The sequence below is a fragment of the Phyllobates terribilis genome, unplaced genomic scaffold, assembly GCF_046119375.1.
Source record: "Phyllobates terribilis strain yellow unplaced genomic scaffold, ASM4611937v1 Scaffold_5__5_contigs__length_657084704, whole genome shotgun sequence".
Lineage (NCBI taxonomy): Eukaryota > Metazoa > Chordata > Amphibia > Anura > Dendrobatidae > Phyllobates > Phyllobates terribilis.
The window spans coordinates 22,739,809-22,767,518 of record NW_027362765.1 but is presented as its reverse complement, the minus strand read 5'-3'; the positions used below and the strand labels follow the sequence as shown (position 1 = coordinate 22,767,518).

General features: G+C 44.0%; 1 pseudogene; it reads right to left on the bottom strand.

Moving 5' to 3' along the window:
• The window catches only part of LOC141270868 (formyl peptide receptor 2-like), a 217,379-nt pseudogene that overhangs the window by 6,915 nt on the left and 182,754 nt on the right, over positions 1 to 27,710 (bottom strand).

Below are 27,710 nucleotides of genomic sequence, written 5' to 3'. Positions count from 1 at the left end.
TCTGTTTAAAAGAGTCTGGTATACACCAGTAAACTATAACTTGGTTTTGCTGTCCCACGGCAAAAAATCTCTATTATCTAGCTTTTGGTATTTTTTCTGTAAAGAAAAACAGTAATAGTTTCTCCCTGATTGTTCAGATTGTTTAAAAGAGTCGGGTGTAGGCCAGAGAAATAGAATTGTGGATTTCCTCTTCCCCGGTTGTAATCTAATTTTTATTACCCTTTTTCCATTGATAGTGCGAGTGTAAGCTATTTTACTTCATTTACAATGGGTAAGGCGCGTGGAACTGGACGTTCTGGTGATGGTGCATGCAGAGGATGGGGCTGTGGCCAAGGTGAAAATGTGCCACAACCAACAGCCACATCTTCTCACTCCTAGTTCTTGACCGAGTTACTAGGGAAGCACAAAACAACACCAGTATTGCGACCTGATAAGTGTGAACAGGTTATTAATTGGATAGCAGATAATACTTCCAGCTACCTGACCACCAACAGCTCTGGTCTGTCTTCCACACGGTCAAATGTTACTAGCCATGAGTCTCGACCGCATACTCCTCCTCACCCTGATGCTCCTTCCTCCCACCATGCCGAGTGTCGTCAGACAGCAACTGATCCCACAGTTGGACACTCTGAAGAGCTGTTCACTGGTCCATTTCCAGATTTGTGCCCCTCGCCTGCTCCGCTTGAAGTGGTGGAAGAGGAGATCCCATGTAGCGATGCCCAAATACTTGAAAAGCCACAGCCACAGGAAGTCGACGCTGGCAATTTGTCACAAGAGACACAATTGCCAGGAAGTGAGGAGAAGGATCGTGGTGCGCAAGTGGAAGAGGAGGAGGTGGTGGAGGATCCAGTGACTGACCCAACGTGGCAGTAGGACATGCAGAGCGAGGCCAGCAGCACACAGGGGGAGGGAGGCAGAGTATCCAAACAGGCAGGAAGAAGCAGTGTGGTGGCCGCAGACAGAAGGCGGGCAACCGTTCCCCGTAACACCAACACGAGGGACATTGCCAGTACAACCTTTAGGTCTTCCAGAGTCTGGAATTTTTTTAAAGACTCTGCTGTAACCCCCAAAAGGCGATTTGTACCTCCTGCCATGCCAGCATCAGCAGGGGTGACAAAACTACCAGCCTGACCACCACCAGCATGATCAGGCACGTGGCAGCAAAGCACCCGACTTTGTGGGCTGAACCCCAGTGTCCACGACCAGTGTCAGCAGGTGTCACCACTGCTTCTTCCGCTGTTGTGCATGCAATAGAACCCCCTGTTGTGTGTGCAAGGCAATCCCCTGTTCAGACTGCATGCAAAGATGCCCCCTCCTCTCAGTCTTCACTTGTTATGGCAGTTTCTCAAGAAACAGCATCAACGTCCACATCCCACCGCAGCGTTCAATTGTCCATATCCCAGACCTTTGAACGAAAGCGGAATTTTGCAGCCAACGCCCCACAGGCCACAGTCCTAAATTTGCACATTTCATGACTGCTTGCGTTGGAAATGCTGCTTTTAGGCTGGTAGAGATGGAATCCTCGTGCAACCTTATGGCGGTGGCTGTCCCTTGGTTCTCGGTCCCCAGCCGACACTATTTTGCCTGGTATGCCAACCCCGCACTACAAAAGCATGTGTCCCAAAACATCTGCCGTGCCCTCAACAACACAGTTACTGGGAGAGTTCACCTGACAACGGACACATGGACAAGTGCTTGTGGCCAGGGATGGTACATCTCCCTGACGGCACACTGGGTAAACATAGTGGAAGCCAGGACCCAGTTGGACCTTGGGACGGAAAACATCCGCCCCACACCGAGGATTGCGGGCCCTATGTCAGTCAGAGTTACCCCGACAGTGTACAGCTCCTGCACACCATCATCCTCCTCCTCCTCATGTTCAGCCTCCATCTCAGATATCACCACATCAGTTACAAGCTGGAAGCACTGCAGTACTGCCTCAGCCAAGCGGCAACAGGCTGTGCTGAAACTCATAAGCTTAGGTGAGAAACCTCACACTGCTTGTGAGTTATGGACAGCTGTGAAAGAGCAGGCAGATCTGTGGCTGAGACCGCTGAACCTACATCCAGGCATGGTCATGTGTGACAATGGCCGTAACCTGGTGGCGGCTCTGAGGCGAGATCACACACGTACCATGCCTGGCTCATGTGCTTAACCTCATGGTTCAGCGGTTTCTTAAATCATACGCCGAGTTGCCAGATCTGCTTGTGAAAGTACGCCGCCTGTCAGCTCATTTTCGCAAGTTGGATACAGCTTCCGCCGCCCTTGCTGTGTTGCAGCGGCGTTTGCAGCTTCTGTCACTCTGACTGGTGTGTGATGTCCCGACATGTTGGAACTCTACCCTCCACATGTTGCAAAGGATTTGTGAGCAGAAGAGAGCAGTTGTGGAGTACCAGCTGCAACAAGGCCGTCGATATTCAGGTCAGACTCCACACATAAGACCTCAGGAGTGGACCTCTATGTCTGACATATGTATCATCTTGACAAACTTTGAGGAGTCCATCAAGATGGTGAGTGGTGATGACGCCATCATTAGCGTCAGCATTCCACTTGTCGGTCTTTTGCAACGCTCTCTGCAGAGAATTAAAGAGGAGGCATTGCAGCCAGAGTATGATGAGATGGATCAACAAGCCGTAGCGGTCGATTACACACAGCCCAGCCTCATCTCATCCCAACGTGCATTGGGGGACAATGAGGAAGAGGAGGAGGAGGAAGAACAGGAGTTGGTATCATGCGCTGTAGACGGTAGTACCTGTACAACTGTCATACCGTCGGTTCAGCATGGGTGGCCTGAGGACAGGGGGGATGAGGAGGAGGAGAGCATGGTCAGTTGTCATCTTGGTGAGGACATGAAAGTCTTGCCCGTTACCAGTCTGGCACGTATGGCTGACTTTATGTTACGCTGCATTAACCATGACCCTCGCATTGTCAAAATGTTAGGTGACAGTCATTACTGGTTGGTGACACTTTTAGACCCCCGCTACAAGGAAAACTTTCACTCTCTTATTCCTGAGGTGGAGAGGTCTACAAAAATGTGGCAGTACCAGAAGGCCCTTGCTGCAGAGCTGTTAAAAAAATTCCCATCTGAGCACGCTAGCGGCAGAGGTCACAGTTTGTTGCCCAACCAAAGCGTACATGTGAGAGAGACGCAACTCCAATCCAGCAGAGGCAGGGAAACTTTGTCAACGTTCTGGGACAGTTTTCTGAGACCCGCCCAGCTTACAGGCCCTGAGGCGCGGGGTACTGTCACAAGGAGTGGAAAGTTTCAAAAGATGGTGAGGGAGTACCCTGCCGACCGTACCAGCATCCTCCGTGATTCCTCTGTGCCTTTTAATTTTTGGGTATCCAAGCTGGACACTTGGAATGAACTCGCTCTGTATGCCTTGGAGGTCCTGGCCTGCCATGCCGCTAGCGTGTATCGGAGCGTGTTTTTAGTGCCGCAGGGGGAATTATAACTGATAAGTGCACTTGCCTGTCAATTGACAATGCTGACAAGCTGACACCTATCAAAATGACCAAGGGCTGAATAGGGCCAGATTTCTCATCACCACCAAATGACAGCAGAGTAACATAAAGTCAAATCCACTGTGTTATTTCGGGAGGTGTATTCCCATGCACCTCTTCACACCCACACATTGGTATACGCTTCCTCATTTTGGCTGTTTTATGCTCTTCTCCTTATCCTCAGCCTCCACCACCACTATACCAACAGGGTGAACGTGGTACATGTTGACATTATTGAAAGTTCCTCCATCCTTCTTTTAGCAGCTTTTCCTTGGAAGGCATAAGCAAAGACTATGGGAGACCCACTCCCCAATAATGGGAATAACATTTTTAAGATGCTGTACTGTATGGCTCTTGTAAGAAGCATTAAAACCGTCTTGTTAAGTTACTGCGGCCTCCACCACTTTTCCGAGGGGCATTAAAACCATCTTGTTAAGCTAGTGTGACCTCCACCACTTTTCTAAGGGGCATTGGAACCGTCTTGTTAAGCTACTGTGACCTCCACGTCTCTTCCAAGGGGCATTAAAACTGTATTGTTAAGCTACTGTGACCTCCGCGTTTCTTCAAACAGGCATTAAAAGCGTCTTCTCAAACCACTCTGAACTCCACGTCCCTTCCAAGGGGCATTAAAACCGTCTTGCTAAGCTACTGCGACCTCCACGTATCTTCCAAGAGGCATAAAAACCGTCTTGTTAAGCTACTGTGACCTCCACCACTTTTCCAAGGGGCATTAAAACCGTCTTGTTAAGCTACTGTGACCTCCACGTCTCTTGGGAGGGGCATTAAAGCCATCTTGTTAAGCTACTGCGACCTCCACAACATTTCCAAGGGGCATTAAAACCATCTTGTTAAGCTACTGTGACCTCTACGTCTCTTCCGAGGGGCATTAAAACCATCTTGTTAAGCTACTGTGACCTCCACATCTCTTCGAAGCAGCATTAAAACTGTCTTGTTAAGCTACTGCGACCTCCACGTTTCTTCCGAGGGGTATTAAAACCGTCTTGTTAAGCTACTGCGACCACCACCATTTTTCCAAAGGGCATTAAAACCGTCTTGTTAAACTACTTTGACCTCCACGTCTTTTCCGAGGGGCATTAAAACCGTCTTGTTAAGCAACTGCGACCTCCACTTCTCTTCCGAGGGGCATTAAAACCATCTTGTTAAGCTACTGTGACCTCCACGTCTCTTCAAAGGGGCATTAACGCATCTTCTTAAACCACTCTGAACTCCACGTCTCTTCCAAGGGGCATTAAAACAGTCTTGATAAGCTACTGCGACCTCCACGTCTCTTCCGAGGGGCATTAAAACAGTCTTGTTAAGCTACTGTGACCTCCACGTCTCTTCAAAGGGGCAATGAAAGCGTCTTCTTAAACCACTCTGAACTCCACGTCTCTTCCAAGGGGCATTAAAACTGTCTTGTTAAGCTGCTGTGACCTCCACATGTCTTCCAAGCAGCATTAAAACCATCTTGTTAAGCTACTGCGACCTCCACGTCTCTTCCGAGGGGCATTAAAACCGTCTTGTTAAGCTACTGCGACCACCACCACTTTTCCAAAGGGCATTAAAACCATCTTGTTGAGCTACTGTGACCTCCACGTCTTTTCCGAGGGGCATGAAAACCGTCTTGTTAAGCAACTGCGACCTCCACTTCTCTTCCGAGGGGCATTAAAACCATCTTGTTAAGCTACTGTGACCTCCACGTCTCTTCAAAGGGGTATTAAACGTGTCTTCTTAAACCACTCTGAACTCCACGTCTCTTCCAAGGGGCATTAAAACCGTCTGGTTAAGCTACTGCGACCTCCACGTCTCTTCCGAGGGGCATTAAAACCGTCTTGTTAAGCTACTGTGACCTCCACCACTTTTCCAAGGGGCATTAAAACCGTCTTGCTAAGCTTCTGCGACCTCCACCACTTTTCAAAGGGGCATTAAAACCATCTTGTTAAGCTGCTGTGACCTCCACGTCTCTTCACAGGAGCATTAAAACCGTCTTGTTAAGCTACTGTGACCTTCACGTCTCTTCAAAGGGGCATTAAAAGCATCTTCTTAAACCAGTCTGAACTCCACGTCTCTTCCAAGGGGCATTAAAACGGTCTTGATAAGCTTCTGCGACCTCCACGTCTCTTCCGAGGGGCATTAAAACCGTCTTGTTAAGCCTCTGTGACCTCCACCACTTTTCCAAAGGGCATTAAAACCGTCTTGTTAAGCTACTCCTACCTCCACTTCTCTTCCGAGGGGCATTAAAACCGTCTTGTTAAGCTACTGCGACCTCCACCACTTTTCAGAGGGCATTAAAACCGTCTTGTTAAGCTACTGTGACCTCCACGTCTCTTCCGAGGCGCATTAAAACCATCTTGTTAAGCTACTTTAACCACTACGTCTCCTCAAAGGGCCATTAAAAGCGTCTTCTTAAACCACTCTGAACTCTACGTCTCTTCGAAGGGGCATTAAAACCGTCTTGTTAAGCTACTGTGACCTTCACCTCTCTTCCAAGGGGTATTAAATCCGTCTTGTTAAGCTACTGTGACCTCCACGTCTCTTCCAAGGGGCATTAAAACCGTCTTGTTAAGCTATTGCGACCTCCACGTCTCTTCCGAGGGGCATTAAAATTGTCTTGTTAAGCTACTGCGACACCCACCACTTTTCCAAGGAGTATTAAAACCATCTTGTTAAGCTATTGTGACTTCTACATCTCTTCCGAGGTGCATTAAAACCATGTTGTTAAGCTACTGCGACCTCCACGTCTCTTCCAAGGGGCATTAAAACCAGCTTGTTAAGCTACTGTGACCTCCACGTCTCTTCAAATTGGCATTAAAAGCGTCTTCTTAAACCACTCTGAACTCCACAGCTCTTCCAATGGGCATTGAAATGTTGTTTTTAATTACCTATAATCTGCACGACTCTTCGAACGGGTTTTGCATTTCCTCCTAATTTTTGACAGCTTTTGCTTGGAAGGCATAAGCAAAAACTATGGGAGATCCACTCCCCAATAATGGGAATAATGTTTGTAATATGCTGTACTGCATGGCTCTTATAAGGGGCATTGCAAGTTCCTCCATCCTAATTTTTGGCAGCTTTAGCTTGGAAAACATAAGCAAAGACTGTGGGAGACCCACTCCCCAATAATGGGAATAATGTTTTTAAGATTCTGTACTGTATGGCTCTTGTAAGGGGCATTAAAACCATCTTGTTAAGCTACTGCGACCTCCACCACTTTTACAAGGGGCATTCAAACCGTCTTGTTAAGCTACTGTGACCTCCACCACTTTTCCAAGGGGCATTAAAACCGTCTTCTTAAGCTACTGCGACCTCCACGTCTCTTCAAAGGTTCATTAAAAGCGTCTTCTTAAATCACTCTTAACTCTACAGCTCTTCCAAGGGGCATTGAAATGTTGTTTTTAATTACCTCTAACCTCCACGACTCTTCCAACGGGCATTTCCTCCTAATTTTAGTCAGCTTTTGCTTTTCAATGCAAATGTGAAAAGTAAGGGAGACCCACTCCCCAATAATGGGTAGAATGTTTTTAGCATGCTGTAATCCACGTCTGTTTAAAGGGGCATTGCAGTTCCTCATAATTTTTGGAAAGCCTTCCATTCACTGCTTAGGCCAACAGTGTACAGGAGACCCAGTTGCTATAAATGGAAAAAACGGTTTAGTTAAGGCCCTCTAACCTCCATGTCCCTTCCAAGGGGCATTGGAGTGCCTAGAAATTTTTGTTAGGCATTGCACTCACTGTATGCCCTATAACTGTGTAGCCGAACCGCTCCTTTTGTTACAGAAACATATCCTACAAGACATGTGTGGTTGACTGGCCTATTGATGTGAATGGTCCCTGTTCCTCCTGCTCTTTCTCCTTTGCCACCACCTCATCCATCATTTATCACCTGAAGCTTTGTTTTAACGGGAGTCATAGAACTGGGATAGTAGCAGGAAAACATCCAGCAATCCTCGGAGGAGGTAGGATATGCGCCAAAACGCTGACCACCTCAGGCCTAGCCGCTACTACATACATGCGCTTGCATTTCAAGAAAACAAAGCAGATGCTAACTTCTTTCATCATCATCATGCTCCTCACATTGGCACTCTCAACTCCCCTGACGGAAAAGCCAGGCCCACCGGAGGAGTCTGGTTCTCTGGTGGGCTCATCCAATGCTGCCCTAAAGCAGGCCAGGCTAAGAAAAGTGTGGGAGAAGTTCCCAGGAGAAATAGGGGCGGCTGGGGACCGTTTATGGACACCCGTCCACCCCCAGGCGGCTGGGGATCGTGTGTGGACACCCGGCCGCTGGGCAGCTGGGGACTGAGTATGGATACCTCACTGCCGAAGCAGCCATGAGGTAGTGGCCAGCTTCAGCCTTCTTCAAACTAAAAGGCCCCATTTCAAGCGCAAGGTAGCAGTATGGTATTGCAGCCTGCGGGTGGGTGGGTGGTTGGCTGCATATTTGCGCTTGCATTGCAAGAAATGGGGGAGGTACAATTGAACACTGCCCTGGGACAAGGACTTGCACCGGGATAGTTGCAAGCCTGCATCTTCTGATGCGGCAAGGATCACTTCTGATGGTCACACTTTTAGGCATTGACCTGGGTGTCAGAGATGCTTCCAGGGGTCTTCCCTATGCTGTTCCCATGTCTTTTCAGCACTGTATGCATGTGTCACACAGCACATGGCCAGATAAGTTTGTAAAATGTTAAAATGTTAAAATGACATTTCCCAGTTGAAAGCAATACAAAAGTGCAAAAACACATAAAAAATGCTACTTGTGAACATAGCCCAAGGTGTAGAGGGGTATTTTTTTTTTGGTTATTTATTTTACCTTATACACAAGTCTTTACCCTGGAAAGGAAATTCCTTAACATATTTCACAGGAAAACCGTTTCAGTTTCGTTTTTGAACGTTTTATGGTTAGCCTGTAAAAGTGGCTTAATATCTCTGATCACGTTGTTGACAGCAGCGACCTGGGGGTCAGAAATGTTTCCTGGGGCGATCCCCATGCTGTCCCCATGTCTTTTGAGCACTGTTGCTATAGTTTTGGGCACTTTTTAGGCTTTCTACAGACTGCCGGGGGTGCCGCCGCAAAAATGCTCGGGTCTCCCATAGACTAACATTGGGCTCGTTGCTCGGGTCGAGCACCCGAGTATCATGGTGAGCTCGGCCTGAGCTTCGAGCACCCAAGCATTTTAGTGCTCGCTCAACACTAGTAAGAACATATTCAGATGTGGCAGACGTGTTTGGCTGTAGATCTAGCAGATCTGGGCAGGTCTGCTGCTTTCTATAGGAACTTTTGTTCAGTAAATAGCAAGAAATTCTATTGGTAAAATATAACTTTTATAATAGTATCGTATAAAAATAGGGCTCTACCCACAATAATGCCCAAGATCCTCTGCAGAGCTTCTGATTACAGGACCAAGGACATAAATAGGTATATCACAGCATAACATCGATGCTATAAAGTGTAATGCTAATAGCTGTATCAGGAGGAAATTGTTACAATCTCACCCAATCCAGAAGACAGGTTGTCGTGATTCATGGAGCCACTTGAGGGGCCACATCAACACGGATGCCCTGGTGACCCTAGTTCTCCCTGTCATGCACCGTGTAGTGGTTTCCCCCTCACAAGGGCAGTACCCAAGTGTAATTCTGCACCTTGTGCCCCCTAAAAATAAAATCCTCCCGAAGTGTTTGGGTGTTTATTGCTGTAATTATAGGATCTTTGGCTAAAAAAACGTAAAAATAATTGTGCTGTTCCTCTGTGTGTTCCCAATAAATGATCACAGTGAGGTTGTCTATGTCCGGCTCTGGTCACATCTATGTTATTATACAGGAGCCACAACGCAGAGCCGAATCCTCTGCACCACAGACACCACTGACTCCTGATGGAGGACACTGAGGGCAGAGGGGCTTGATGGGTTATCCAGAGTTTCCATCATTATGGTAGGAATAATGGCGCTGCAGGTAGAGCTGATTTATCCCCATGAATAAGGATGTAATCGGGACGGAGGCTCGGATATAGATGAGAATGGAGTCTGCACTGATATCTCATGAGAAAAAAAGAATTAGGAATATAAACTTACCAGTTGCTGAAGTGCAGAGATGTATTAGATGTGGTCAGATTATAATCATCATAGTCCAGAATTGTATTAGATGTGATCGGATTATCATAATAATAACCATCGTCCATGATAGGATTCACCTACTAGAAAAATAAAGAAAAATACTAATAATAATTATTCAATTCAACAGACTATTATATGATTATCATGTCTTTGCAATTGAAGTTGTGTAATTTTATTAAAGGACCTCGGCAGAGATTGTTTTTTCTCATTGTCCCTGTTAGCAATCAGTAATGTGTGTAGCGAGTGTACTACAATACTTACCAGTTACCGTCTTTTGCGGTTTCAAGCTTTCCTGCCTTGTTCAGAATCTCATAGACTAACACTGAAAAAGTGACCTCCGGTCCACAGAGAAGTGGAGTGGAGCCGCAGTAGACTAGAGCAGCGCTGGAAACGGCAGATGACGGCGGCTGGTAAGTATTGTAATAGACTCTCTACACACATTACTGATTGCTAACAGGGGACAATAAACACATCGGGGGGCTCCTGTAATCACATCTGTCTCCAGCTTACACTATGGGGGACTTATATAAAGCCGGCTGGAGTAAGATGAGCTGCACGCTGGATAGTTATAGTTCTTGGGAACAGGATCCAAAAATATAGGTGCTGGGAAAAGATTAGACAATGTTATATGGAGGGTAGGGACAATGTGGCCGAAATCTGCCTATATCATGTGCAGCAAACATGTCTCCAAGGAAAGTTACATCCCACCGCTGATAAAGACATCATTATCTGTTGTGGAATGACGTCTTACAGATATATCGTTATCACTCATCACATGAGACATAACACCCAAACAATCAGCTCAATATCTTATTGGAGATGCCATAAAGGGAATCTGTCAGCACAATCCTCTCCCAACGGTTTATATGGTCGTGTTCCTCTCTGACATTAATGAGAAGACACAACATGACCATATACACAGTTTGGGGGTTGGGAGAATTCCCTATAAGAAAAAGATTCCATAACGTACAAATTACCGGAATAATATACTGCTTCTCTGTAAAAAAAATAATAAAAAAGATAGATAGATAGATAGATAGATAGATAGATAGATAGATAGATAGATAGATGTCATTACCTTACTTACAGGTGCATCTCACTAAATTAGATCATCAAAAAGTTCATTTATTTCAGTTCTTCAATACAAAAAGTGAAACTCATATATTATACAGACTCATTACACACAGAGTGATCTATTTCAAGTGTTTATTTCTGGTAATGTTGATAATTATGACTTACAGCCAATGAAAACACAAAAGTCATTATCTCAGTAAATTAGAATACTTTATAGCAACAGCTTGAAAAATGTTTTTAAAATCTGAAATGTTGGCCTACTGAAATGTATGTTCAGTAAATGCACTCAATACTTGGTCGGGGCTCCTTTTGCATCAATTACTGCATCAATGCGGCGTGGCATGGAGGCGATCAGCCTGAGGCACTGCTGAGGTGTTATGGAAGACCAGGATGCCTTGATAGCAGCCTTCAGCTCGTCTGCATTGTTGGGTCTGGTGTCTCTAATCTTCCTCTTGATAATACCCTATAGATTCTCTAGTAATACTGTTGTTTGTAAACCAGGTATTGGTACTTTTGGCAGTGTGGACAGATGCCAAGTCCTGCTGGAGAATGAAATTTCTATCTCCAATATTCTTGTCGGCAGAGGGAAGCATGAAGTGCTCTAAAATTTCCTGGTAGGCGGCTGTGCTGACTTTGGTCTTGATAAAACACAGTGGACCTACATCAGCAGATGACATGGCTCCCAAACCAATACTGATTGTGGAAACTTCACACTAGACCTCAAGCAGATTGGATTGTGGCCTCTCCACTTCTCCTCCAGACTCTGGGACCTTGATTTCCAAATGAAAATTGGAACTCTGGGACCTTGTGGAGTGTGTCAGTGACTGCCTTTTGGACATGTGTCAAGTCAACAATCTTCCCCATGATTATGGAGCCAACTGAAACAGACTAAGAGACCTTTTTGAACACTTAGGAAGCCTTTGCAGGTGTTTTTTGTTAATTATTCTAATTTACTGAGATAATGACTTTTGTGTTTTCATTGGCTGTAAGTAGTGTTGAGCGAGCATGCTCAACACTGCTCAGTACTCGCCCGAGCATCACGCTACTCGGGATGTTGGGCGAGCACCGAGCATTTCCGGATTACTCGGGCGGGAGCTCGGGTCTCCGCCCTGCACGTTTGGCGCTCTTTACAGAGCCAATGAACATGCAGGGATTGCCAGCCAGTCACTGTAATGCCGCAGCCATGTTGGTTGTGGGCATTACATTGATTGGCTGGCCACACAGCGTCACCTCGAGTATTTAAAACCGGGCGCCGCCATCTTGGACTCAAACGACCGGGATCAGACAGTAAAGGGACAGTGCTGCTGATTTAGGGAGAGATATATACTGCAAAATAGTTAGTGTAGGGTCTGTAAAGCCTGCCAAATCAAACAAACAGTCCTTCTCAGGACTAATATCCATCCCAGATATCAGGCAGGCAGGCTGTATAGGAGACGCAGTAGTTATACCAGTAAATGCTGCACTACAGTCCTGTGTGCTCCTGTTGCTAAAATTTCTAGACTTAGCTTCAGGTCTCGGGGGCCAGGAAAAATCCTTTTTTTTCATCTAAATCCTCTTTTTTTTTTTTCCTCCTTCATACTGTACAAATACCTGTCTTATTAACCTTTTGGTGTCCCCTACCCCCCAAAAAAATAAAGTGTGTCTGTGACAGTTCAGACACAAATATATCTGTTTAAAAGAGTCTGATGTTGGCCAGAGAAATAGAAGTGTGGTTTTGCAGTTCCACGGTTCAAATCTCTGTATTATCCACTTTTGGGCCATTTTTACCTAAAAAAAACAGTTTGAGTGTGTCTCTCACTGTTCAGCCGCAAATATATCTATTTAAAAAAGTCTGGTATACTCCAGTAAATTATAGCTGTGGTTTTGCCATTCCACGATAAAAAATCTCTATTATTCTGCTTTTGGCATTTTTGGCCGTAAAAAAAAAACAGTAATAGTGTCTCCCTGATTGTTCAGACACAAATATATTTGTTTAAAAGAGTCTGGTATACACCAGTAAATTATAACTGTGGTTTTGTCGTTCCACGGTAAAAAATTCCATTATCCAGCTTTTGGAATTTTTTGCCGTAAAGAAAAACAGTAATAGTGTCTACTGATTGTTCAGACACAAATATATCTGTTTAAAAGAGTCTGGTGTAGGCCTGAGAAATAGAAGTGTGGTTTTGCAGTACCACGGGTCAAATCTCTGTATTATCCTGCTTTTGGCATTTTTTGCCGTAAAGAAAAACAGTAATAGTGTCTCCTGATTGATCAGACACAAATATATCTGTTTAAAAGAGTCTGGCGTAGGCCAGAGAAATAGAAGTGTTTTTTTGCAGTTCCACGGGTCAAATCTATGTATTATCCTGCTTTTGGAATTTTTTTGCCGTAAAGAAAAACAGTAATAGTGTCTCCTGATTGTTGAGACCCAAATATATCTGTTTAAAAGAGTCTAGTGTAGGCCCGAGAAATAGCAGTGTGGTTTTGCAGTTCCACTGGTCAAACCTCTGTATTTTCCACTTTTGGGCCATTTTTACCAAAAAAAAACCAGTTTGAGTTTGTCGCTCACTGTTCAACCGCAAATATATCTATTTAAAAAAGTCTGGTATACACCAGTAAATTATAACTGTGGTTTTGCTGTTCCACGGTAAAAAATCTCTATTATCCAGCTTTTGGTATTTTTTCCATAAAGAAAAACAGTAATAGTGTCTCCTGATTGTTCAGACACAAATATATCTGTTTAAAAGAGTCTGCTGTAGGCCCAAGAAATAGAAGTGTGGTTTTGCAGTTCCACAGGTCAAATCTCTGTATTATCCTGCTTTTGGCATTTTTTGCCATAAAGAAAAACAGTAATAGTGTCTCCTGATTGTTCAAACACAAATATATGTGTTTAAAAGAGTCTGACTCTGGTATACATCAGTAAATTATAACTGTGGTTTTGCCGTTCCACGGTAAAAAATCTCTATTATCCCGCTTTTGGTATTTTCTCCGTAAAGCAAAACAGTAATAGTGTCTCCTGATTGTTCAGACACAAATATATCTGTTTAAAAGAGTCTGGTGTAGGCCAGAGAAATAGAAGTGTGATTTTGCAGTTCCTCAGGTCACACCTCTGTATTATCCACTTTTGGGCAATTTTTACCTTAAAAAAAAAACAGTTTGAGTGTGTCGCTCACTGTTCAGCCGCAAATATATCTACTGTATTGAAAAAAGTCTGGTATACACCGGTAAATTATAACTGTGGTTTTGCCATTCCACGGTAAAAAATCTCTATTATCCAGCTTTTGGTATTTTTTCCGTAAAGAAAAACAGTAATAGTGTCTCCTGATTGTTCAGACACAAATATATCTGTTTAAAAGAGTCTGGTGTAGGCCAGAGAAATAGAAGTGTGGTTTTGCATTTTCACGGGTCAGATTTCTGTATTATCCTGCTTTTGGCATTTTTTGCCGTAAAGAAAAACAGTAATAGGTGTCTCCTGATTGTTCAGACACAAATATATCTGTTTAAAAGAGTCTGACTCTGGTATACACCAGTAAATTATAACTGTGGTTTTGCCGTTCCGTGGTAAAAAATCTCTATTATCCAGCTTTTGGTAATTTTTCCGTAAAGAAAAACAGTAATAGTTTCTCCCTGATTGTTCAGATTGTTTAAAAGAGTCGGGTGTAGGCCAGAGAAATAGAACTGTGGTTTTCCTCTTCCACGACTCTAATATACTTTTTATTACCCTTTTTCCATTGATAGTGCGAGTGTAAGCTATTTTACTTCATTTACAAAGGGCAAGGCGCGTGGCAAGGGACGTGGAACTGGACGCTCTGGTGATGGTGCGTGCAGAGGACGGGGCCGTGGCCAAGGTGAAAATGTGCCACAACTAACAGCCACATCTTCTCACTCCCAGTTCTTGACCGAATTACTAGGGAAGCACAGAACAACACCAGTATTGCGACCTGATCAGTGTGAACAGGTTATTAATTGGATAGCAGATAATACTTTCAGTTACCTGGGCACCATCACCTCTGGTCTGTCTTCCACACGGTGAAATCTTAGTAGCCGTGAGTCTCGACCGCATACTCCTCCTCACCCTGATGCTCCTTCCACCCACCATGCAGAGTGTCGTCAGACAGCAACTGATCCCACACTTGGACACTCTGAAGAGCTGTTCACTGGTCCATTTCCAGATTTGTGCTCCTCGCCTGCTCCGCTTGAAGTGGTGGAAGAGGAGATACCATGTAGCGATGCCCAAATATTTGAACCGCCACGGCCACAGGAAGTCGACGCTGGCTATTTGTCATAAGAGGTGGACAATGACGAGACACAATTGCCAGGAAGTGAGGAGGAGGATGGTGGTGTGCAAGTGGAAGAGGAGGAAGTGGTGAATGATCTAGTAACTGACCCAACGTGGCAGGAGGACATGCAGAGCGAGGCCAGCAGCACACAGGGGGGGGGAGGCAGAGTACCCCAACAGGCAGGAAGTAGCAGTGTGGTGGCCGCACACAGAAGGCAGGCAACAGTTTTCCATAACACCAACACGAGGGATGTTGCCAGTACAACCTGTAGGTCTACCTGAGTCTGGAATTTTTTTAAAGACTCTGCTGATAACCCCAAAAAGGCCATTTGTACCACCTGCCATGTCAGCATCAGCAGGGGTGACAAAGCTACCAGCCTGACCACCACCAGCATGATCAGGCACATGGCAGCAAAGCACTCGACTTTGTGGGGTGAACCCCAGTGTCCACGACCAGTGTCAGCGGGTGTCACCACTGCTTCTTCCGCTGTTGTGCATGCAATAGAACTAGAGATGAGCGTTGTTCGACTCGAACTGTTCGCCAATCTCAAATTCGAGCTGTTTTGAGCGGTGTTCGAGCCGTTCGGCGAACACGAACGATTTGAAAAAAATCCGGCTGTTCGAGGTTATGTTCGATAACTGTTCATGCACCAAAATCATAACTGGATTTTTTCACAGTAACGCTGATAATCAATGTTGATACGTAGTTTGAGTGTACAGCGGGGCGGGGGGAGGGGCCGGGGATGGATCTCTGAGGAAATAATGAAGATCTCCATTTTTTTTTCTCTTTCCCGCATTTACAGTGGGTAGGTGCAATCTGTCAGCCTATCAGCAGTGCACACACGGAGCGAACTGCTTTTTTTCACACAAGCAAGGGCATGTGTCATTGGCTGTGTATTGTTATGTTCTGCTACAAGCACTAAGGAAAGACAGGAGATCTGTCCCTACAATAGAACTAAACTGGATCCCTACGATGTAACGGGGAACCTGATCCTGCGATCAGACCCACTAAAGTCCTCGGCTAGTCTGTACGAAGACCTATAGATGCAAGGGAAGGATCACTACAAGAACTAGGGACTGGGATAAAGTTGGACACCTCCTAGCAGAAATTGTAGCAGTAAAAGACAAACACACAACATAGAACATAGAGGTCAGAAGACCTAGCAAAACTAACAGAGAAAGGTAACAGAGTACCAAGCTAGCTCAAGAGTAGAAAATACAATGAAGTCCAGCATGGCCAGGAGGGCGGAGCCGGATAAAATAGGCAAAAATGGTCATGTGACCAGCAAACTAGAAAAAACCTAACAGGAGAGTTCTAACAGTACCCCCTCTTCTAAGAGGATCCTCCGGATCCCCTAGGACCGGGCTTATCAGGAAACCTCCTGTGAAACGCTGTGACAAGTCTGGAAGCAGAAACATCATCCGCCCTCACCCATGAGTTATCCTCGGGTCCGAAACCTTTCCAAGCGACGAGATACTGCAACTCCCTCTATACCGTCTAGAATTTAGGATGCGGGAAATTTCATATTCCCCGTCCTCCACCACCGGAGGATCAGTGGCAGAGGCGTCACCAACCGACACATCAGCTTTTTTCAACAGAGAAACATGAAACACCGGATTAATCTTCCAGGAGGTAGGAACCTCCAAACTAACAGCAGATTGGTTAACTATCTGAAGCACCTTAAAGGGCCCTACAAACTTGGGACCCAATTTTTTGGAAGGAATCCTCAATCGCAGATTCTTAGAGGACAACCAAACCATGTCACCAATAGCAAACGAAACCTCTTGCTGTTTCCTATCAAAGTACCTCTTAGATTTTTTGTTAGCCTCCTGAAGATTATCACGCACATCCTTCCAAACTCTCTCCAAATCACCGGAAAAACTCTCCTCCTCAGGCACAGCCGATACCAATTTGGAGAATGACTCAAAAGACGGATGTCTCCCAGAACAACAAAAAAAAGGCGAACACCCAGCAGAAGAGGATGTATGGTTGTTAAGAGCAAATTCAGCAAGTGGCAGAAACTCAGACCACCCCTCTTGATTGTCTGCCACAAAGCAACGCAAGAACTGCTCAACATCCTGGTTCTTTCTTTCTGTCTGGCCATTAGACTCAGGATGATATCCGGATGAAAACGACAAATGAACTCCCAACCTGTCACAAAAGGCACGCCAAAAACGAGCCACGAATTGAGGTCCCCTATCAGAAACAATGTCAGTAGGAACGCCATGTAGTCTGACAATTTCCTTGACAAAGGCCTTAGCGAGTGTCTTAGCGCAAGGCAGTTTGATGAAGGGAACCAAGTGACACATCTTGCTAAAACGGTCCACGACAACCCAGATGACCGTGAAACCTTCAGAGAGGGGAAGGTCAGTAATAAAGTCCATAGCCAGATGTGTCCAAGGTGCACTAGGAACCTCCAGAGGGCAAAGCAACCCCGCAGCAGGAGCATGCGAAGACTTAGATCTAGCACACACAGTACATTGACGCACCCACTTAATGACTTCCTTCTGCCATCCAGGCCACCAAAAACTGCGACCCACAAGTCTCTTGGTCTCAGAAATTCCTGGATGACCTGCCAACCGAGACTCATGACACTCAACAAACAAATCTCTCCTAAAGGTCCTAGGCACAAACAACCTCCCATGGGGAGTGTTAGATGGGGCATTCTCCTGTGCTTTAAGAATCTCATCTTCCAAAACGGAGTCCAAAGCAGCAATCACAACACCTTCTTGTAAAATGCTCTCCTCCTTCTCAGCACCGACCATGGGAGAAAAGCTGCGAGACAAAGCATCAGCTTTAACATTCTTGGTACCCGGGATGTAAATAACGGAAAAATTAAACCGCGAGAAAAAAAGTGCCCACCTAGCCTGATGGGCATTCAAGCGCTTGGCAGCATCAAAATAGATCAGATTTTTATGATCAGTGAAAACCTGAATGGGAAATTCAGCACCTTCCAAGAGGTGACGCCAGTGTTCAAATGCGAGTTTAATAGCCAGCAATTCCCGATTACCAATATCGTAATTAAGTTCAGTCTCAGAAAATTTTTTTGAAAAAAAGGCACAGGGATGTACTCCATCCTTGCTTTCCTGAGACAACACCGCACCAACCCCCACAGAAGAAGCATCAACCTCAACCAAAAACGGCTTAGTCACATCAGGCTGCATAAGGATGGGAGCAGAGGTGAACCTCTCCTTTAGAAACACAAAAGCTTCAATGGCCTCAGAAGTCCACTGAACCACATTAGCACCTTTCCTAGTGAGATCGGTCAGCGGTTTGACAATAATAGAAATTTTTTTTATGAATTTTCTGTAATAATTGGCGAAACCCAAAAACCTCTGTATCGATTTCAAACCAATAGGCCTAGGCCATTCCTGCACAGCTTGAACTTTAACCGGGTCCATCTCAAATCCTTCACTGGAGATAATGTAACCCAAAAAACTAATTCTCTGTACAGAGAAATCACATTTCTCCAGCTTAGCAAAAAACGAATTGTCCATTAATAACTGTAATACCTCACGTACGCTCCGCCAATGAGACTCCAGATCAGGCGAATAAATCAGAATGTCATCCAAATACACAACCACATTTTTGCCGATCAAAGGTCTAAGGATGTCATTAATAAGATTCTGAAAAAATGCTGGAGCATTGGTGAGACCAAAAGGCATAACCAGATTCTCAAAATGACCCACAGGAGTGTTAAAAGCAGTCTTCCATTCATCACCCTCTTTCATGCGCAACAAATTGTATGCCCCCCGGAGATCAATTTTAGAGAACCACTTGGCCCCCACTAACTGGTTAAACAAATCAGGAATCAATGGCAGTGGGTAAGGATTGCGTACAGTAATTTTATTAATCTCACGAAAGTCCAGACAAGGACGTAAACCGCCATCTTTTTTTTTAACAAAAAAAAATCCAACAGCCACAGGAGACTTGGAAGGCCTAATGTGACTGGCGGCCAAGCTTGTCTGTATGTATTCCTCCAAAGCCTTTCTCTCAGGAATAGTAAGATTAAATAAACGACTTTAAGGAAGAGTCGCTCCAGGGACAAATTCAATGGTACAATCATAGTCTCTATGGGGAGGCAAAATTTGTGACTCCTCCTCAGAAAAAAACTCTCCAAAAATCCTGAATAGGTACAGGTAATTCCCCTTTTTCCACCGCAGCAATACGTCCGTTACAACACTTGTCATAACATTTAGGGCTCCAGGACTTAATTTCATTGGTAGACCAATCCAGTACAGGATTATGCAGTTTTAACCAGGGCAACCCCAATATTACTGGAGAAGGCAAATTATTCAATACTTATATCCAATGAAAGGAAAAAGGAGTGGAGAAGTAAAGCCAATATCCACAGAATAGTATGTGGAAGGCACTGCTCACACTAATAAAGAACAGGAATACCATTTAAAGTGCAAAATAGTGTTAATTTTTATTGTACACAATATTCCAGCAATTTAAAATAGGTGCAAATATCAAAAAATATGATAAAGGATGGCTAAGATGAGATGAACAGTGAGGGGTAAGATGGAAAAAGAACCCCAACAAAGAGAAAAAGAAGGCTCATACCCTGCTACAGAAAGCACTCCATAAAAAATGCCTATGAATGAATCCCAGAGCCCCAGCCTGTATCCAAAAGTGTAGGAGGCAATGGGGGTCTGAGAAGGTAAATATAAATGGAGGGTAGGTGGGCTAGCTGATAAGTACAACAATATATATAAAGAAATAACATATACGTGGATATTCAGCATAGCCACACATTACCTTGAGACATGGCAGATGAAGGAGATGCAAAGTCTGTAGTACGGGTCAAGAGCAGCGTGCCTCGACGCGCGTTTCACCTGAATGGCTTCGTCAGGAGGCGTGGCCAGACAGGGCAGGTGAATGTATTTATATGAAATTGCACTAGATGCCATCCAATGGGTGTGCCTCCAGCTGCAGCGGTCCGCCCCCTAAGTCGTCCGGGTGAGCCCACCGCCGCCCGGCAAGACAGGAAGAGGAACAGCGTCACCTCCCCATCAACCGGGCAACCGTGGGCACGCCCACAATGCTCAGGCTGCAACACCCCAGCGGAGGACAGCAGAAGTCAGAGGCAGACCAGGAGGCATGAGGAGGCATGAGTCGATTAGCGCGGAACTTGTCATCGATCGGTAAGTGGGTGGCCAGTCCACAAGCCGCCAGAGAGTCGTTCAGACCCGCATGAATAATAAAATCGAAGTACAACAGTAAATGTGAATAATACAATAGAAAATATGAAGAAGGGAACAATAATGAATGAGGCCGACGTTAAAGATCCATATAACAAAACAAAAATAAATAAAATAATGAAAATAAAAAAATGAAAAAGGAAATGACGGTAACTAAAGACAGTACATAAATCTGAATAACGATAAATGCATGCAAGCGAATACATATATAAAGAAAGTATATGACTGCAATATATATATATAAAAAGAACCAATGAATAAATAAATAAATATTAAATATAAATAGTTACTAAATAAATATATATCAGCACTGCGCTACTCAGATATAAATAACTAATAGTCACTAATATACAAAAAAAAAAAAAAAAGAAGTTGAATTGAAAAAAGAAAAATAATGATGTATACATGGGTCCCCTCTTCATCTTTCGATTACAGATGCAATAAGTTCATAGATATTGAAGATAATTGATGAACGGATACACTCACTCTCCCGCAATGGACACCAACTTAGTGAAAATGCGAAAAGGTATCTAGAAAACAAATATGACAATTAAAAACTAATAAAACCAATCGACATAAAAAGAGAAATCGACAAAACCACCTGCCGATATCCTAAGCCAAAAAAGATTTAAAGCTTACGTATTCATTAAGTCCGAGGGGAGCTACTGTATTTAGAACAATGATCCAACGGGTCTCTTTTTGTAGGAGTTTTTGTTTCATATTGCCACCTCTGATCCCCAAATAGACATGATCAATCCCACAGATTATAGTACGTTTGGGGTCACCTTTATGTACTTCCCAGTAATGTCTTGGAATGGTTTTTAATAATTGTGGGTCGGGGCATGTGTTGGAGTTTTTTATGTCGCGGATATGTTCCTGAATGCGGACTTTTAATGATCTCGTTGTCATCCCTATGTAGATGAGTCCACAGGGACATGTTAAATGGTACACGACCGCCTCCGTCTCACAGGAAATATGATGCACTATTTGGTATGATTTATTGCTACCAGAGCCACAAAATTCTGTGGCTCTAGGAACATATTTACAAATAGAGCATCTACCACATGAGTGACTACCCCATGCTGGGCCCTTGCTTCCAAAGATGAATTTATTTCCTGGAGCGATATAGTGACTTCTGGACAGTAAGTCCCCTAATGTTCTAGACTTACACCACGTATTAGAAGGATATGCTGTTAAATTGTAGCGCAAGTCTTTGTCTGTGAGAAGAATCGGCCAGTGTCTGGAAATAATTGATTTAATTGCTGACCAATTGGTATTAAATTTAGAAATAAACCGAGGGTTGTATTCTGCTACATGTTGTTGTACCTATTATTTTTCCGTCCTGGTTTGCTCAATAATATTTGCCTGTCAGCTTGTAAGGCTCTGGTAAAGCCTTTCTCGATATCTTGCTTCCTATATCCTCTGTCTTGAAACCGTGTAGATAATTCCTGTGCCTGATCTAAAAATGTCTTCTCGGTCAAACAAATCCTCCGGGCTCTCAAGAACTGCCCTATAGGTATAGAATTCTTTAGATTTGGAGGATGAGACGAGGTATAGTGCAAAAGAGAGTTCGTAGATGTCTCCTTGCGAAAGATATCGGTTTCCAGACTACCATCCGGATTTTTAGAAAGAAAAAGGTCTAAGAAGTCAATATGTCTCTGGCTATATTTCCATGTCAATTTCACATTAAAATCATTGATGCTAAGACGCGTAAGGAAGTTTTCCAGTTGCGACGTGGAGCCCTGCCAAATGAAAAGCACATCGTCGATATAGCGCGACCAGAGAACCACCGCTTCAATGCCCGGAGTGTTCAGGACAATATCCCTCTCCCACAGCCCCAGGAAAAGGTTAGCGTATGAGGGCGCACAACACGCCCCCATCGCTGTACCCTGGACCTGTAGGAAGGGGCGGTCCTTGAACACAAAATAATTATGGGTAAGAATGAATTTAAGAAGCTTAAGTATAAATTCTATGTTCTCGGATTCTAAATTGGTCATATTGAGAAAAAATTCTGCCGCCCGGATTCCCTGGTCGTGCCGTATCAACGTGTATAGGGACTCCACGTCGCAAGTAACCAGCCACATATTGTCCTCAAGCACCACTCCATCCAATCTTTTAAGGACATCAGTAGTGTCTTTGAGAAAGGAAGGGAGGGTTTCCACACATTGTTGTAAATAGAAGTCTACAAATTTGCATATTGGTTCACAAAGACCCCCCATGCCGGAGACAATGGGTCTACCTGGTGGGCAGAGGGGGTCTTTGTGAACCTTCGGTAGGAGATAGAATGTGGGGTTAATGGGAAACTCGGGTAAAAGAGCCTCACCCATTTTGGGTGTAATAACATGATCTTCCATACCATCGTCGATGAGATTTTTAAGTTCCTTTTTAAAAGAATTTAGAGGGATGCTATTCAGCCTCCTATATTTCTGAGCACAGTGAAGTTGTTTAAATGCTTCGGCCTCGTACATCTCCACCGACCACACCACCACATTTCCGCCCTTGTCTGCTCGTTTGATAACTACATTTTTCATTTGTTGAAGTTCGCGTATTGCACGCTTAGTTGAGAAAGAAATGTTGTCATGCTGAATTTGTGAATCAAGTTTACTCAAGTCTTCACGGACAGGTTTAATTATTTTATTATTCAATACTACCAAATCCAAATTCTCTTGATGAACACCATTAATAGTGAGGGGAAACTCACAGACCTTGTGAGTAACACTCTTCAAGGGAGAGCCATCAACAGAAACCACAGCAATAGGGGATGACAAAGGTTTAGGTTTTAATGTAAGTTTTTCCAAAAATCCCCCATCAATCACATTCAGAGTAGAACCACAATCCACAAATACCCGAAATTCAATTAATTCTTCCTGAGCAGCGGTAGTAGCAGATAGGAATACTCCCTTAGTATTTAAACAGGCTATACGTGCATAACTGACCATTTTTTTTTCTTTGTTCATACGAAGCACACAGTTCTTAATAAAATGACCAGAATTTCCGCAATAGAAGCACAAACCTTCAGAAAGCCTGCGGTCTTTTTCCTGAGAGCGGGGTGTCATCGCCCCAATCTCCATCAGCTCTCCTTTGTCAGCACAGACCCTCTCAAGACTCGGAGCTGACATAGCAGAGGATTTGCTCTCATTAACCCTTGCACGCAGTCTCCTGTCCACCCGTATAGCTAATTGCATAGCCTCCTGCAAGTTTCCAGGTGTGGGATAAGCAATCAGCAAATCTTTAACCCTTTCACCTAGCCCCGCAAGAAACAAACTTTTCAAAGCTGAATCGTTCCACCCCACCAGGGCAGACCACCGACGGAAGTGAGAACAATATTTTTCCACATTACCTGATCCCTGCCTCAAACGTCTCAATTCAGACTCAGCAGATGAGACACGATCAGGATCATCGTACAACAAATCCAAAGCAGAAAAAAAACTATCCACTGATCTAAAGCACGGATCACTAGGTTGGAGAGAAAAAGCCCATCCCTGAGGATCCTTGCGCAAAAGTGACATTATGAACCCTATGCGCTGTGATTCATCACCAGAGGATCCGGGTCTTAAACGAAAATACAATAAACAAGCATTTTTAAAAGAAAAAAAATCTTGTTGTTCACCAAAAAATAGATCAGGCAGACGTACCTTTGGCTCCACAAAATGTGCTCCAGGGCAGCTACTCAAGTGTAGTTGGAGCTTGACCACCTCCAGAGAGAGTCCCTGCAAGCGTTGAGCCAAATCCTGAACCGAGACCATGATGGAAACTGGGGGTCTTTCCTTAGAGAAATTTTTTAGGCTGGACTTACTGTTATGATCTGCTACAAGCACTAAGGAAAGACAGGAGATCTGTCCCTACAATAGAACTAAACTGGATCCCTACGATGTAACGGGGAACCTAATCCTGCGATCAGACCCGCTAAAGTCCTCGGCTAGTCTGTACGAAGACCTATAGATGCAAGGGAGGGATCCCTACAAGAACTAGGGACTGGGATAAAGTTGGACACCTCCTAGCAGAAATTGTAGCAGTAAAAGACAAACACACAACATAGAACATAGAGGTCAGAAGACCTAGCAAAACTAACAGAGAAAGGTAACAGAGTACCAAGCTAGCTCAAGAGTAGAAAATACAATGAAGTCCAGCGAGGCCAGGAGGGCGGAGCCGGATAAAATAGGCAAAAATGGTCATGTGACCAGCCAACTAGAAAAAACCTAACAGGAGAGTTCTAACATGTATGTCACATGTCCTTGCCCTATAAGACCCAGCCATTTTCCCCGTCGCCACCATTTTCTCACTGCTGCAGCTGCGTGTTAGACGGCACCGCTGTTGCTGTGTGCGCTATACTTTCAGTGTTAATTTCAAGCCAATTTTCTCTGAAATATACAGATAGCTTGGGAGTAGGGAATAGTTGTGATTGCAGTCCTTTTGAGGACTAGGTTACAGCATTTCCTACGACTTTTATCAGGCAGGTCTGTGCTCTGAAATAGATAGGTTGGGAGTAGGGACTAATTGTAATTGCAGTCCTTTTGAGAACTATTTTACAGCATTTCCTAGGACTTTTTGCCAGGCAGGTCTGTGCCAGTGCTGTGCAAGTGTTTTTCACAGCATTTGGCTAAATCTAGCTAAGCAAATCCTTTTTGGCCTCTTGCAGTGTGTGTTAGTCAGTGGAGTAGCGTATCTGTGTTGCAAGCTACACCACCTGTGTATAGAATAAATTTTTTTTTACTGCACCTAGCCAAGTAAAACCTTTTGGGCATAGCATCATTCTATTAGGCCATCCATACTAAGCTCCACCAGCTTTCAAATTAGTAATAATTTTTATCTACATCTAGCTCGGAAAATAATTTTGGGCTTGTAGCAGTGTGTGGGACTTATTCTTAGTCCATCTATACTAAGCTCCTCCAGCTTGCAAATTCCAAATAATTTTTATCTGCATCTAGCTCTGAAAATAATTTTGGGCATAGTAGTAGTGTGTGGTACTCATTGTATTAGGCCATCTATACCAAGCTCCACCAGCTTTGAAATTAATAATAATTTTTAGCTGCATCTTGCCTGTAAAATAATTTTGGGCATATTAGCAGTGTGCGGTACTCATTCTATTATGCCATCTATACTAAGCTCCACCAGCTTGCAAATTACTAATAATTTTTAGCTGCATCTTGTCTGGAAAATAATTTTGGGCCTGTAGCAGTGTGCGGTACTCATTCTATTATGCCATCTATACTAAGCTCCACCAGCTTGCAAATTACTAATAATTTTTAGCTGCATCTTGTCTGGAAAATAATTTTGGACCTGTTGCAGTGTGCGGTACTCATTCTATTATGCCATCTATACTAAGCTCCACCAGCTTGCAAATTACTAATAATTTTTAGCTGCATCTTGTCTGGAAAATAATTTTGGGCCTGTAGCAGTGTGCGGTATTCATTCTATTATGCCATCTATACTAAGCTCCACCAGCTTGCAAATTACTAATAATTTTTAGCTGCATCTTGTCTGGAGAATAATTTTGGGCCTGTAGCAGTGTGCGGTACTCATTCTATTATGCCATCTATACTAAGCTCCACCAGCTTGCAAATTACTAATAATTTTTAGCTGCATCTTGTCTGGAAAATAATTTTGGGCCTGTAGCAGTGTGCGGTACTCATTCTATTATGCCATCTATACTAAGCTCCACCAGCTTGCAAATTACTAATAATTTTTAGCTGCATCTTGTCTGGAGAATAATTTTGGGCCTGTAGCAGTGTGCGGTACTCATTCTATTATGCCATCTATACTAAGCTCCACCAGCTTGCAAATTACTAATAATTATTAGCTGCATCTTGTCTGGAAAATAATTTTGGGCCTGTAGCAGTGTGCGGTACTCATTCTATTATGCCATCTATACTAAGCTCCACCAGCTTGCAAATTACTAATAATTTTTAGCTGCATCTTGTCTAGAAAATAATTTTGGGCATAGTAGCAGTGTGTGGTACTCATTCTAACCAACTGTTTTAAGCAACTGTGAGGCAATTGATGCCACTTAAGTGGTGTCTGTGCCACAAATTTTTGGAAAAAATGGAGACTCTTTTTGGAGTCCCCTTGCTTTGTTTTACGTGACGTTGCCATCGTCAATTAGAGGTGGGTTGGGTCTTCTCCCCCCTTTAACCATAAGAAAATACTTACACTATGGCTTGGGGTAACACAGATGGTTGAGTCTGAAGAGCTGTTTACTCAGAGGTCTGCTCCAAAGCTTCAGTGTCTGCTAGTCAGCGTAGTAACCCAGCTGCGAAGCAAGCAGCACCGCCTGTGTATCTAATAATGATTTTTAAATGCATCTAGCCTAGCCAGACTGTGGGGACCCCTAACCAAACCCAGACGCTCAGCCCCCTAAACCCCCCTTTCATTGACAATGCAATCATGTAACTCTTACAACTGAATGGGTGAGGATTGGTTACAGCTTTATTAACTGTTTATACTCATTCCGTTAGAAATGCATTTTATTTCTAAAATTATTCAGCTTGTTGCAGCATGCCCTGGGTCTCCAGTCTCCACAATGGCAAGTTGGCCAACAAGTGTAACTCTCCAACATGTCCTTTCTATTTCCAGGCCACGGAGGATCCTGCTTACTCGTATGCAGGACTCTGACCCCCATCCATCACTCTTAATGCTTGTTCCACTCCATCCTGGAGTCCTGACAGGAATATGTCCAGTCCAATATCCATTAAGTGAACACCGTCGGGCCGTATGAGGCCTGCTTTATCTCCTTCCAGTTGTCGGTGTCGTATCACTACACAGCCTCTGTCTCTTATAAATTTTGCCATCCGAATATTTATTGCCTGCCTTGTCCGTTCGATGGCCGTGATGTCTCACGCACCTTGCCATACCGTTCTCGGCACAATCTCTGACCATACTATAGTTAGTTTTGTGAAAAATTCTCTGAAGCGCTCAGTGTCTAGTTTCATTATTGCCATTAGTTATGCGCTCTTGTGATAAGCTATGTCGTTTCCCCCCGGCCTGTATACCTAAGATGACCGGACCTCTTGCCTCTCTCCCTACCTTGATTACCTCCATTAGTACCTGTGGCTATTGCAGGCCTCTAATACCTCTCCAGTTCAAATATGTGTTACGAAACTCCAATTTCCTTGCGCCTGGGCGGACTTTCACCCTTCTTTCTGCACAATATATATACGAGTTCTTAATCATTGCATAGCAAAAAAACAGCAAGGAAGTGGTATTTATATGTCATGTCCTGCTATGCACCTGTTCAAGGCTGAGTTAATCAGAAATTTAAACACACATACCATGTTAAAATCATATAGCTTAGAAACAATGCATATAAATGTAAATAATCAAAAAGAAAAAGAAAAGAAAAAAAGGAACATATATAATAATAATCGATAAATGATCACTCATAATGATACATCAAATCATGTCTGATGTTTAAACCCGCTGGTACACGTGTATTTAAAGTATAAATCCACCAACTTTCTCTATTAAGGAGCTTTCTCCTATAATCATCCACCAAATCTCTACCAATCGCCACTGCCCACGGAGGGGCCACCACAGTCAGTGAATCCTTCCTTATTTAGTATA